Source organism: Oryctolagus cuniculus, chromosome 15, assembly GCF_051225735.1.
Source record: "Oryctolagus cuniculus isolate XC-2025 breed Fujian yellow rabbit chromosome 15, ASM5122573v1, whole genome shotgun sequence".
Lineage (NCBI taxonomy): Eukaryota > Metazoa > Chordata > Mammalia > Lagomorpha > Leporidae > Oryctolagus > Oryctolagus cuniculus.
This window is the reverse complement of record NC_142881.1, coordinates 75428277-75440368: the sequence shown is the minus strand read 5'-3', so window position 1 is coordinate 75440368 and position 12092 is coordinate 75428277. Positions and strand designations below refer to the sequence as shown.

The window sequence follows — 12092 nt, the reverse complement described above, 5'->3', positions numbered from 1 at the left end:
ATCAGCACACAGCTGTTTCTGGAGCCAGGTATTTTGAGCCTGTGAGAGGCCAGAGGCAGGCCATGACAGGCTTCTCTCAAGACAAAGGAACTGGCTAGGCCCAGGATGCTTCCTTGAAGATGAAACCTGACACTGGGCAGTCCTTGGTCTGGTAGGGCCAGGTGGGAGCAACCAATGAGGTGGGCCGTCCTTGGTCCGGCAGGACCAGGGGAAAGAAGGAATGTGGACATAATACTTGTTTGCCCATGGACTATAAAAACCCTGGGGAACAAAGAGAAGGGGGTCTTGGTGTCCCAGCACTGCATTGCATAGAAGGCCAGGCCCCAGCATGCTGGACCTATAAACAAAGTCCCTTTGTTCTTTGCATTTTGGTGAGTCTCCTGGTGCTTTCTATCTGGGTGATCTGAACACAAGCCTAGGTACTGTCACATAAAACCTGGACATTTAACCTGCTATGCTAAGAGCCCACTCCTATTATTCTAATTCTACATACCTTGTCAACAAAACAAGGAGTTATCACCGGAGAAAAAGCCATGGTCCTTGTCTTCATGCAAGAAAGAATTCAGGTGTGAGACAGAGAGCAGTGAAAAGCAAAGTGGCAAGGTTTATTAGGGTAGGACAACCACAAGAATGGACAGGCGACTCTGCAGACAGAACCTGAGAGAGTGCCCAGCTTACATTTCCTGGGATCTTTAAGGGGATAGGTCTTGCCTTCCTGCCTTTTCTCCCCAGCCCCCTTCTTCTCCTCCAGAACAAAGGGTGAAAATAAGATAAATTCCTTTCCAAGTTTTCTGCTGAGGTTGTCAGACAGAGGAAGCCTGGCTGGCATGGGTCAAGGGGCTTCTCTCTAGGGTGCCCACCTTAGAGGAAAGATATTTATTAGGCCAGGTGGAAGGGGCTGGACCCCCTGGATGGTCATCAGGATCTGGGCAGGACTTTGAAGTGCTAAGTGCTGGCCTGCACCTGGAAGGTTCCCAGGGTGACTTCGAAATGCAGATGCAGGTGCAGATGCTGGGCTGCTGTAGATGTCAGTTTCCTTAGGCCCTTCTCAAACACACAGCTAATTTCCAACTTCCTGCCTAACCATTGCTGTGGTTATCTGCAGTCAGTAATCATTTGTGCTTATCCTTATATTTATTTTTTCTGTGTCTCTATTTTTTCCTCTCTCTTTCTTTCTGGGAATTCTTTTTCCTACCAGAAGAATCCTGTTAGGACTTCCTTTCACATTTGTTCTCCCAGTGATAAACATCACCCTGACTTTTTGGAGGAAGACCAAACACATATGAGGGTCTTCAAAACCGTCATGGAAAACCGTACCATGAAGAAACATGGATTGCAAAGAAGCCATACATAAAAAACTTTTGCATCCAAATAACTTATCTCTCTTTTCTTTAAAGATTTATTTATTTGAGAGGTAGAGTCACAGACAGAGAGAAGGAGAGACAGAGACAAAGGTCTTCCATCTGCCAGGTCACTCCCCAAATGGCTGCAATGGCCAGAGCTGGGCTGATCCAAAACCAGGAGCCAGGAGCTTCTTCTGGGTCTCCCACATGGGTGCAAGGACCCAAACACTTCCACTGCTTTTCCAGGCCAACAGCAGGGAGCTGGATCCAGCTGAAACACAAACAACATTCTATATGGGATGCCAGCACCACAGGCAGAAGATTAACCTACTGTGCCAGCCCCTATAAACTTCTGACTTCTTTTTTTTTTCTTTTTTTTACTTGACAAGCAGAGTTAGTGAGAGGGAGAGAGACAGAGAGAAAAGTCTTCCTTCCATTGGTTCACCCCCAAATGGCCGCTATGGCCGGCACGCTGCACCCATCTGAAGCCAGGAGCCAGGTGCTTCCTCCTGGTCTCCCATGCAGATACAGGGCCCAAGCACTTGGGCCATCCTTTACTGCCATCCCGGGCCACAGCAGAGAGCTAGACTGGAAGAGGAGCAACCGGGACTAGAACCCGGTGCCCAAATGGAATGCTGGCGCCACAGGCCGAGGATTAACCAAGTGAGCCAAGGTGCAGGCCCCTAAACTTCTGTTTTAATTCAATTTCCTCAGAAGCTTTTTCAAGTCCCTCCTGTCTGCACACTGTTTTTCCCTCTCTAAGGGACAAAGCATTCTAGGCCAGCGCTTTCTCCTTTTTTTCTGGCCTCCAGCTCTCCTGCTGAAGTTACTTCTTAACTCTAGTGTTTTGCCTTTGAATGATACATGCTTTCCTGCCCTCTGGCTGATTTTTGGTTTCCTTTGGTCTTTGGTTTTCAGAAGTTCTACTACAGCACCTTTAGTTGTAGGCTTGTTTGAATTTCTCATGCTTGGGTTTTTAGAATTGCTGAATCCATGAGTTGTTGTCCTTTGTCAGATTTGGTAAAATTTTAGCCACTCTCCCTTTCATTCCCTTTTATGTATCTATGTGTATTTAGAATTTTTTTAAAAAACTGTGGTCTTGGGGCTGGCGCTGTGGCACAGCATGTTAACATCCTGGCCTGAAGTGCTGGCATCCAATATGGGCGCAGGTTGGAGACCCTGCAGTTCCACTTCCAATCCAGCTGTCTGCTATGGCCTGGGACAGCAGACCCATATCCTTGGGCCCCTACACCCTCCTGGGAGACCTGGAAGAAGCTCCTGGCTCCTGGCTTTGGATTGGCACAGCACTGGCTGTTACGCCCAATTGGGGAGTGAACCAGCAGATGGAAGACCTCTCTATCTCTCTCTCTCTGCCTCTCTCTGTAACTCTTTCAAATAAATAAATAAATCTTTAAAAAAAAAAAAACTGTGGGTCTTTAGATCCCTTAGGATCTCCATCATATTTTTCATTTTTAAAAAATCTACTTGATTCAATGTATTTTCCTTTTACACACTGATCATATCTTTGTTTTTTTCTTTGTCCAATGCTCAAATCACCCACAGGACCATTTTCATATCGGTTATGTTTCTATTTTGTTTTATATTATTTTAATGTCCACATTTCATAATATTCATCCTTGCCAAACTATGAACAACATTTGAGAGCACTTTGAGATTCACAACAAAATGACAGAGAATGTCCATCTGTCCACTGTCCCATGTATGCGTAGCCTCTGCAGGTGTCAGCATTCAGCATGGGGTAGTACATGGTGAGAGTTGACGAGCACACAGTGATGCCTCCTCACATAAGGTTTCACTCTTGTGGGGCTGGCGCTGGGGCGTATTGGTAAAGCCGCCACCGCTTGCAGTGCTGGCATCCCATATGGGCGCTAGTTCGAGTCCCAGCTGCTCCACTTCTGATCCAGCTCCCTGCTGTGGCCTGGGAAAACAGCAGAAGATGGCCCATGTCCTTGGGCCCCTGCACCTGTGTGGGAGACCCAGAAGAAACTCTTGGCACCTGGCTTTGGATTAGCACAGCTCGGGCCATTGCAGCCAATTGGGAAGTAAACCAGCAGATGGAAGACATACCTCTCCTCTCTCTCTCTCTGCCTCTCTTTTTCTGTGTAACTCTGACTTTCAAATAAATAAATAAATCTAAAAAAAAAAAAGAAAGCTTTCACTCTTGGTGTTGGACCTGCTGTGATTTCACAAATGTATAATGTGTATAATGACATGTGCCTTAGTTTGTACTGCTATTCAAAAATAACTGAACAGAAATTTATTGCATTAGAATGCTCTGTTGTCTGCTGAGAGCCATACTCTTTCCTTTTTTTTAATGATTTTTTTTAATTTGCAAATCAGAGAGATAGAAAGGAGAGAGAGAGAGAGAGAGAGAGAGAGAGAGAGATCTTCCATCTGCTGGTTCACTCCCCAGACGGCTGCAACAGCCAGGACTGAGCCAGACCAAAGCCAGGAGCCAGGAGCTTCATCTGGGTCTCCCACATGGGAGCAGCAGGGACATGAACCAGCACCTATCAGGGATGCTGCCATTGCAGGTGGTGGGTTTACCTGCTATGCCATAGTGCTGGCCCTGCCATGCTGTCTTTCCAAGATGCCATCTTGCTGACGCATCCTCCAGAGGAGAGTGACCATATATCTTCACACGGCAGAGGACAGACTGGCAAGAGAGCGAAACGCTGCATAAACCCTCTTTGAAATGGGCTTAAATCCACTCCTAGCTGTAGGGAGTTTCATGATCTGGTCACCTCTTAAAGGCTGTCTTAGTTACATCACGTTGGCCATTGAATCTCAACATCTGAAATGCTGGAGGGGACACATTCAAAGCACAGCAAGGTCTATGTCCCTTCCCCCCCCATTAGGGAATCATAAGGAGTTGCTGCATAGCCTCATATCCTCCTGGTACTCCCAACCCATGGAAACCACTTCTCTTTTTGGTCTCCATAGTTCTGCCTTTTTCAGAATGCCATAAAGGTCACAACACTTTAGGACTAGCCTCCTCCACTTAGCGATATGCGTGTAAGATTCTCCCTTATCTGCCTGTGGCTTGATAGCTCATTTCTTTGTAGCACTGAATAATGTCTCATTGTCTGGAGGTGCTACAGCTCATTAATCCTTTCACCCACTGAAGAACATCTTGATGCTTGCAAGTTCCAAAAATTATGAATAAAGCTGCTTGGAACATCCATGTGCAGACTTATTTGTGTGAATTTCTCCCTCATTTGGGTAAATACCAAGGAGCACAATTACTGGATTGTATGGCTGTGTTTGTTTTGTCAGAAATGGTCAGAGTGTCAGATTGTCTTCCAAAGTGGCTGTGGCTGTGGTCAACAGATCCAAGTTCCTATTTCTCCATATTTGGTGCTGTTGCTGCCTTTGTATTTTGGTCATTCTAAGAGGTATGCAATACTGCTATTGTTATTTTTCAAAGATTTCTTTCTTTGGAAGGCAGAGTGATGGGGTGGGGGAGTGGGGAGGTATCTTCCATCTGCTGGTTCACCCTCCAAATGTCTGTAACAGCCAGGGCCAGGTCAGGCTGTAGCCAGGAGCCAGGAACTCCATCCTGATGGCCCACATAGATGGCAGCGCCCAAGCCCTTGGACCATTTTTTTTTTTTTTTGCTGTTTTCCAGGCACTTTATCGGGAAGTTTGATCAGAAGTGGAGCAACCTGGACTGGAGCTGATTCTCTGATGTGGGATGCAGCATCATGAGCTGTGGCTTGATCTCTTGCCCCTCAACATCAGTTCCATCATGCTTTTTTAGTTTGTAATTCTTTAATGAGGTATGATGAAGAAAATGACATTTCATATGCTTATTTGCCTGCCACTCCTATATCTTCTTTGGTGAGGTGTCTTCAGGTATTCTGCCCCATATTAATTGGGTTGTTCATTTCTTATTGTTGAATTTTTATTTTATAAATTTTGTAAAGACATATTTTATTTATTTGAAAGGTAGAGAGAGAGAGAGAGAGAAGAGAAGAGAAGAGAAGAGAAGAGAAGAGAAGAGAAGAGAAGAGAAGAGAAGAGAAGAGAAGGATCATCCATTTGTTGGTTCAATCCCAAAATATCTGCAACAGTCAGGGCTGGGCCAGAAGAAAGCCAAGGGCATGGAACTTCATCTGGGTTGCCCACATGGTGGCAGGGGCCCAAGAACTTGGACCACCTTCAGCTGGCTTCTCAGGTGCATGAGCAGGGAGCCAGATTAGAAGCAGAGCAATCATGACTCAAACTGTTCCTCATATGGGATGCTGGCATTACTGGAAGTACCCCAACCCTTATTGTTAAATTTTTAAAATTTTATTTATTTTTGCTTATCTAAAAGGCAAAGTGACAGAATGAGACAGAGAGAGAGAGAGAGAGAGAGAGAGCCCATCTTCTTGTTCACACTCCCAAATGCCCGCAATAGCCTGGCTGAGCTCTAGCCATTGCAGTCATTTGGAGAGTGAACTGATGGACATAGGTAGATCTTCTCCCCTCCCCTCCTCTCCTCTCCTCCTCTGCCCTCCTCATCTCTCCCTTCTTCTCCTCTCCTCTTTCTTTTCTGTTCTCTCTCCCTCCCTCCCTCTCCTCTCTCTGTAACTCTTTCAAATAAATCAATCTCTTTTTTAAAATTCTTAATATTTTGTTGAAGATTTTTGGATCTATGTTCATGAGAAATACTGGTCTGCAGTTTTATTTTCTTATAATGACTTTGGTTTTTGGTATCAGAATAATGCTGGCATACTAGAATAAATAAGGGAGCATTTTCTTTGCTTCTGTTTTCTGGAAGATCTTGTAGGTATTGGGGTAATTTTCCTATACATATTTGGGAGGGATACATCTGTTTCTATTGACTGCTTATTGATTATTGACTCAAATTCCATTTTCAAAAGATTTACTTATATTTTTGAAAGGCAGAGCTTACAAAGAGTGGGAGAGACAGAGAGAGAGAGAGATCTTCCATCAGCTTGTTCACTCCCCAAATGTCTGCAATAGCTATAGCTGGGCCAATCCAAAGCCAGGAGCCTGGAGCTTCTTCTGGGGGTCCCAAGTGGGTACAGAGGCCCAATCACTTGGGGCCATTTTACATTGCTTTTCCAGGCATATTAGCAGGGAGCTGGGCTGGAAATGGAGCTGCTGGGAGTCAAACTGGTGACCACATGGGATGCTGGCATCACAGGTGGTGGCTTTACCCACTGTGCCAAAATGCCAGCCTCAATTTAAATTCTTTAGTAGATGTAGGTCTACTTTTTCTTGTGTGAGTCTTGAAATTTGTGTCTTCCAAGAATCTGATCTATTTCATCTAGGGTTATCAAATTTGTTTACATAAAGTTGTTCATAGTATCTTTTGATTTTGTTTTCCATGTCTATAAAATCTTTAGTTGTATACCTTCTTTCATTTCTGATATTAGTCATTTCTACCTTCTTCCTTTTTTTCTTAGTTAGCTTAATAGAGGCTTATTGATTTTATTCATCTTTCAAAGAACAAATTTGTTGTTTCACCGATATTCTTTACGAATTCCTGGCTATTTAAAAAAATTATTTATTTGAAAGGTAGAGTTACAGAAAGAGGAAAAAGAGAGAGAGATATCTTATATCAGTTGGTTCACTTCCCAAATGGGCACAACGGCCAGGGCTGGGTCAGGCCAAAATAGAGCCTGGAACTTCATCCAGGTCTCCCACATGGGTGCAGAGGCCAGAGATCTTGGGCTTTTCCCAGGTGTGTCAGCAGAGAGTTGGATTGGAAGTGGAGCATCCAGGACTTGAACTGGTGCCCATAGGGATGCCAATGTCACAGGTGGTGGCTAAAGCTGCTTCACTACAATACCAGCCCTGACCTTCTGTTTTTGAATGCATTGATTACTGCTTTAATTTTTGTTATTTCTTTCCCTCTGTTTGCTTTGGATTTAATTTGTTGTTCTTTTTCCTGTTTCCTTATGTGGAAGCACTGATGACTCACTTATGAACATTTTTTCTAAAGTAGTCATTCAATGCTAACAATTTCTCTCAGAGCAGTGCTTTTGATTCATGTTGCAAATTCTGAAAAGTTGCATTTTCAGTCCATTTAGTTAAACATATTTTTTTTTTTTTTGACAGGCAGAGTGGACAGTGAGAGAGAGAGACAGGTCTTCCTTTTGCCATTGGTTCACCCTCCAATGGCCTCCACGGCCAGCGTGCTGCTGCCAGCGCACCGTGCTGATCCGATGGCAGGAGCCAGGTACTTCTCCTGGTCTCCCATGGGGTGCAGGACCCAAGCACTTGGGCCATCCTCCACTGCACTCCCTGGCCACAGCAGAGAGCTGACCTGGAAGAGGGGCAACCGGGACAGAATCTGGTGCCCCAACCGGGACTAGAACCTGGTGTGCTGGTGCCACAAGGCGGAGGATTAGCCTAGTGAGCCACAGCGCCAGCCCAGTTAAACATATTTCTAAATATTTCTTTTGATCTCTTCATTGATCTATATGTTATTTAGAAATGAGTTGTTTAATCTCCAAGTAAGTTTGATATATAGATGTGAATAATTTATTCAGGAGGAAAACATACTAACTTATAGAATTTTACCCTTGGTTATCAGAAAATATATATACTTTTCAAGTACAAATGTTAACATTCCCAAAATTGATCATGCACTAGGATACAAAGGAAGCAACAGTACATTCTAAAAAAGTTATCATCATGAAAATTATGTTCTATGACCATAATGCAATACAGGAAGAAATTCAAGTATTGGGGGATGTACCAGATATCTTTTGGTACCAACTAACACTTCAGTTCCATTTTGGTCTGCAATCAAATATTGTATGATTTCCACTTTTTTAAAAGTCTTCCCAAGTGGGCTATGTTGGTGAATGGTCCCCCAGACTTGAGAAGAGTGTGTGTTCTGATTTGGTTGGATGCAATAATCTATACATGTGAACTACATCCAGTTGATTAATGGGGGTGTTGAGTTCAGCTGATTTTCCTGATTTTCTACCTGCAGGACCTGGCCCTTATAGATAATGGGATTTTGAAGTTCCAAATGTAACAACGGACTCATGCCTTGGAGTTCTATCAGTTTTCATTTCACGTATTTTGATGTTTTGTTTTTAGGTGCACACACAGTAAGGAGCGCTATTTCTTAATTCAAGTCTACCTGCTTTCCAGTGCCCCTCTTGATCCCTGATAATTTTCCTTGCTCTGAAATCTATACAACCTGAGATTAATGTAGTTTCTCCCTTTTTCTTTTATTAATATAAAGCTTCTCTATCTTTCTCCATTTCATCATCATTGATCTATATCTGTCATATACATTTTTAATCTATAATTGTTTTAAACATTTACAACTAATTCAGTCCATTTCCAAATAAAAGACTTCATAAATAGAGCAAATACCTTATAATAACAAAGTAGTCCTATTTCTTCCTTCCCATTCTTTGTATCACTGTTGTCATTCCTTCCATTTATAAAAGCTATAATCATTGAAAATATTGTAGCTCTTATTATTTTGAATCAATTGTTACTCATTAGATCAATTACAAGTAAGAAAAATGAAAAGTGTTTATTTTACCTCTGCCTGTTCCTTCTCCCAGGATCCTTCTTTGTTTGTGTAGTCTGAGGTCTGACAACATCTTCCCTCTCTCTGAAAACTTATTTTAACATTTCATGCAAGGCAGTTTTACTGGCAACAAATTTCCCAATTGTTTTTTGTCTGAGAAAGTTTTATTTCTCCTTCACTGTTGAAGGGTAATTCTGTAGCGCACGGTATTTGAGTTGGGTGTTTGTTTTCTCTCAACACTTTAAATAATTCACCCTTTGGCTGGATGGCTTGGCTTCTGAGGCAGCGCAGTCAGATGCGATGTTTATCTCTGCTCCTCTGCATTCTCCTCTCTGGCTTCCTTCAGGATTTGTTCTTTATCTTTGATTTTCTGCATTGGAATATGATGCTTCTAGTTGCCTGCCTTTTGGATTGGGGGGGGGGGGGAATGTTGTCCTTTTCTTTATTCTTTGAACTTCCTGGCTGTGTGGCTTGGTGTCTGACATTAATTCAGGGAGGTTCTTCTTCATGACAGCTCTAAACACTAAACAGCTCTTTTGTTTTGTGTATATTTCCCCCCCATTACCTATCTGTTACACCTTTTGTGGTTGTCTGACAGTTCCTGGATATTATGCTCCATTGTTTCAGTCTTTTTTTTTTTTTCCACTTTTGGAAGTTCCTGTTGCCACAGCCTCTTTTTCTCAGCTACATCCAGGTTACCCATGATCTCATCAAAAGCAGTCTTCATTTCTGCTACCCTATGTCTTGTCCCCATCAGTTTCTGTCAAGACTGTCAACATTGTCATCTCTCTGCTTACTTTCTCCTATTTATACATGTTATCAACTTTTAAAAATATGCATTTATTTATGTATTTGAAAGGTAGAATGACAAAGCAAGATGGAGAGAGAGAGAGAGAGAGAGAGAGAGAGAGAGAGAGAGAGAGTCTTCATCCACTGGGTCACTCTCCAAATGGCTGTAATACCCAGGGGTGGAATAGGCTAAGGCCAGGAGCCAGGGACTCCATCTGGTTTCCCATGTGGGTGGCAGGAAGTTAGATCAAAAGTGGAGCAGCAGGGATTCACATTGTGACACGGCAGGTTAAGCTGCCACTTGAGACTCTGACATCCCATATGAGCACAAGTTTGAGTACTGGCTGCTTTGTGTCCAATCCAGCTCCCTGCTAATGCATCTAGGAAAGCAGTAGATGGTGGCCCAAGTGCTTGGGTCCCTGTTACCTATGTGGGAGGCATGCATGGAGTTTCTGGCTGCTGGTTTTGGTTGGGATCACCCCAGCCTTTGTGGCCGTTTGGGGAAGTGAATGAGCAGATGGAAGATTCACTCTCTTTCTCTGTCTCCCTATCTCTCTGTGTAATTCTGCTTTTCAAATATATAATTTTTAAAACAACCACGACCACAACCAAAAAAGAAAGGAAGCAGAGCAGCCAGAGCTCAAACCAGTGCTCTAGTATGGAACACCAGCGTTGCAGGTGGTGGCTTTACTCAATGTGCCACAATGCCAGCCCCTACAATGTCTACTTTTGTGTATTTATCTTGGTTGTTTCAAGTCCCTGGGCTGGTAATTCCAAGATCCCTGACATCCATCAATCTCATTCCAGAGCTTGCCCTGTCTCTTCAAACTGTGTTTTCATCGGGTAGTATGTCCTGTGATTTTTCTGTTGCAAACCTGACCAAATGTACTCAGTAAGGGAATGAGATGAGCATGCGTTTAACAGTGTGGCTGTAGGTGTGGGGACAGGGAGACCCTCTGCAGTCCTATGGTCAGGTTCCATCTCCTCCTGAGCCTATGCTCCTGGACTTTGGACTTCACAGATGCTTCTCAGTTCCCACGCTGCCATCCCAGTTGGAACAATATGGGGAGTGGGGGTGGTACCGTGGCACAGTAGGTAGAGCCTCTGCCTGCATTGCCAGCATCCCATATGGGCAACGGTTCGAGTTCCATGTGCTCCACTTCCAATCCAGCTCCCTGCTGTGGCCTGGGAAAGCAGTAGAAGATGGCCCAAGTCCTTGGGCCCCTGCATCCACGTGGGAGACCCAGAAGAAGCTCCTGGCTCCTGGCTTCAGCCTGGCCCAGCTCTGGCCATTGCGGCCATGTGGTGAGTGAACCAGTGGATGGAAGACCTCTCTCTCTGTCTCTCTGTAACTCTGCCTCTCGAGTACATAATTAAAAAAAATATGTATGGTGAGAGGGGAGCTAGAGCTGGATATTTCCTTTCCCCCAGGTTAGTTAGGCTCTGAGGAAAAAAACAAAAAACCCACAAAAGCTTAGGCTTTGTGAAGAACAAAATGCTCTGTGGGGTTTTAAATGGTTGCTTTCCCCCTCCCAATGCCAGAACCCATTCGGGGAGTTTCCTCCAAGACTCACTTGAAGAACGCGGCAGTTAGGGGCCTGGAACTCTTTCCTCTCCTGCAGTGGAAGGTTATGTCTTTAACTGTCAGTGTGATGACACCCGCCTTCCCAGAATGCACCTGTAACATCCGGGTCCAGGAAGCGTGCTCGCACCCCACAGGTTTCCTGGAGCCAATCGGAGGGCGCACCAGCCGGAAGGAGCTGCACCTGCAGCGCAGATGAAAGCTGCTGTTTTCTCTCTTTCTCCGCGGAGCGCTCCACGCGCGGAGCCAGGACCGCTTGTGCGTGCTTTTCCCCGCGCAGAGCCGTCCACCTTGGTACTTTCCTGCTCTGTATCTCCGACGCGTGCACGGACACCCCAACTGTAGGTACCATTTTCGTTTTTTCTCTCTTGCCCACGGGTAGTTCTTTGGCCCGCTCATGTTGAGTATTTCTCTGTGAGGGGCGGGCCACACTCGGGCCTGAATGTGTGTTTGTTTCCCGAGTGCTACGTAACCTCCGTTCCTATTTGTGCGTGGGACCGGTCTGCGTTTTGTATTTCTGTCTCGGAAGTAGACAAGAGCCTGCATCAAAATTAATACATTTGGGGTTCTGGTTGGAGTCTCGGCTGCTCCACTTCCTGTCCAGCTCCCTGCTAGTGCCCCTGGGAAAGCAGAAGAGGATGGCCCCGGTACTTGGGCCGCTGCACCCATATGGGAGACCTGGATGGAGTTCGAGGCTCCTGGCTTCGCCCTTGCCCCTGGCCTGGACATTCTGGCCATCTGGGGAGTGAACCAGCAGGTGGAAGACCTTTCTCTCTGTCTCTCCCTCTCTAACCACGACTTTCAAATAAATAAATAAATATTTAAAATTATTAATATGTTCATGGCC

General features: G+C 44.7%; 1 long non-coding RNA gene across 1 annotated transcript; it reads right to left on the bottom strand.

Moving 5' to 3' along the window:
• Positions 1–1385: 1385 nt before the first annotated feature.
• Positions 1386–11366, bottom strand: LOC127484114 (uncharacterized). The gene is made up of 3 exons (XR_016221728.1): positions 11238–11366; positions 3912–4020; positions 1386–1614 (listed from the first exon to the last, which is right to left on the bottom strand). It is a non-coding gene; the product is annotated as an uncharacterized LOC127484114 (long non-coding RNA).
• Positions 11367–12092: the final 726 nt, after the last annotated feature.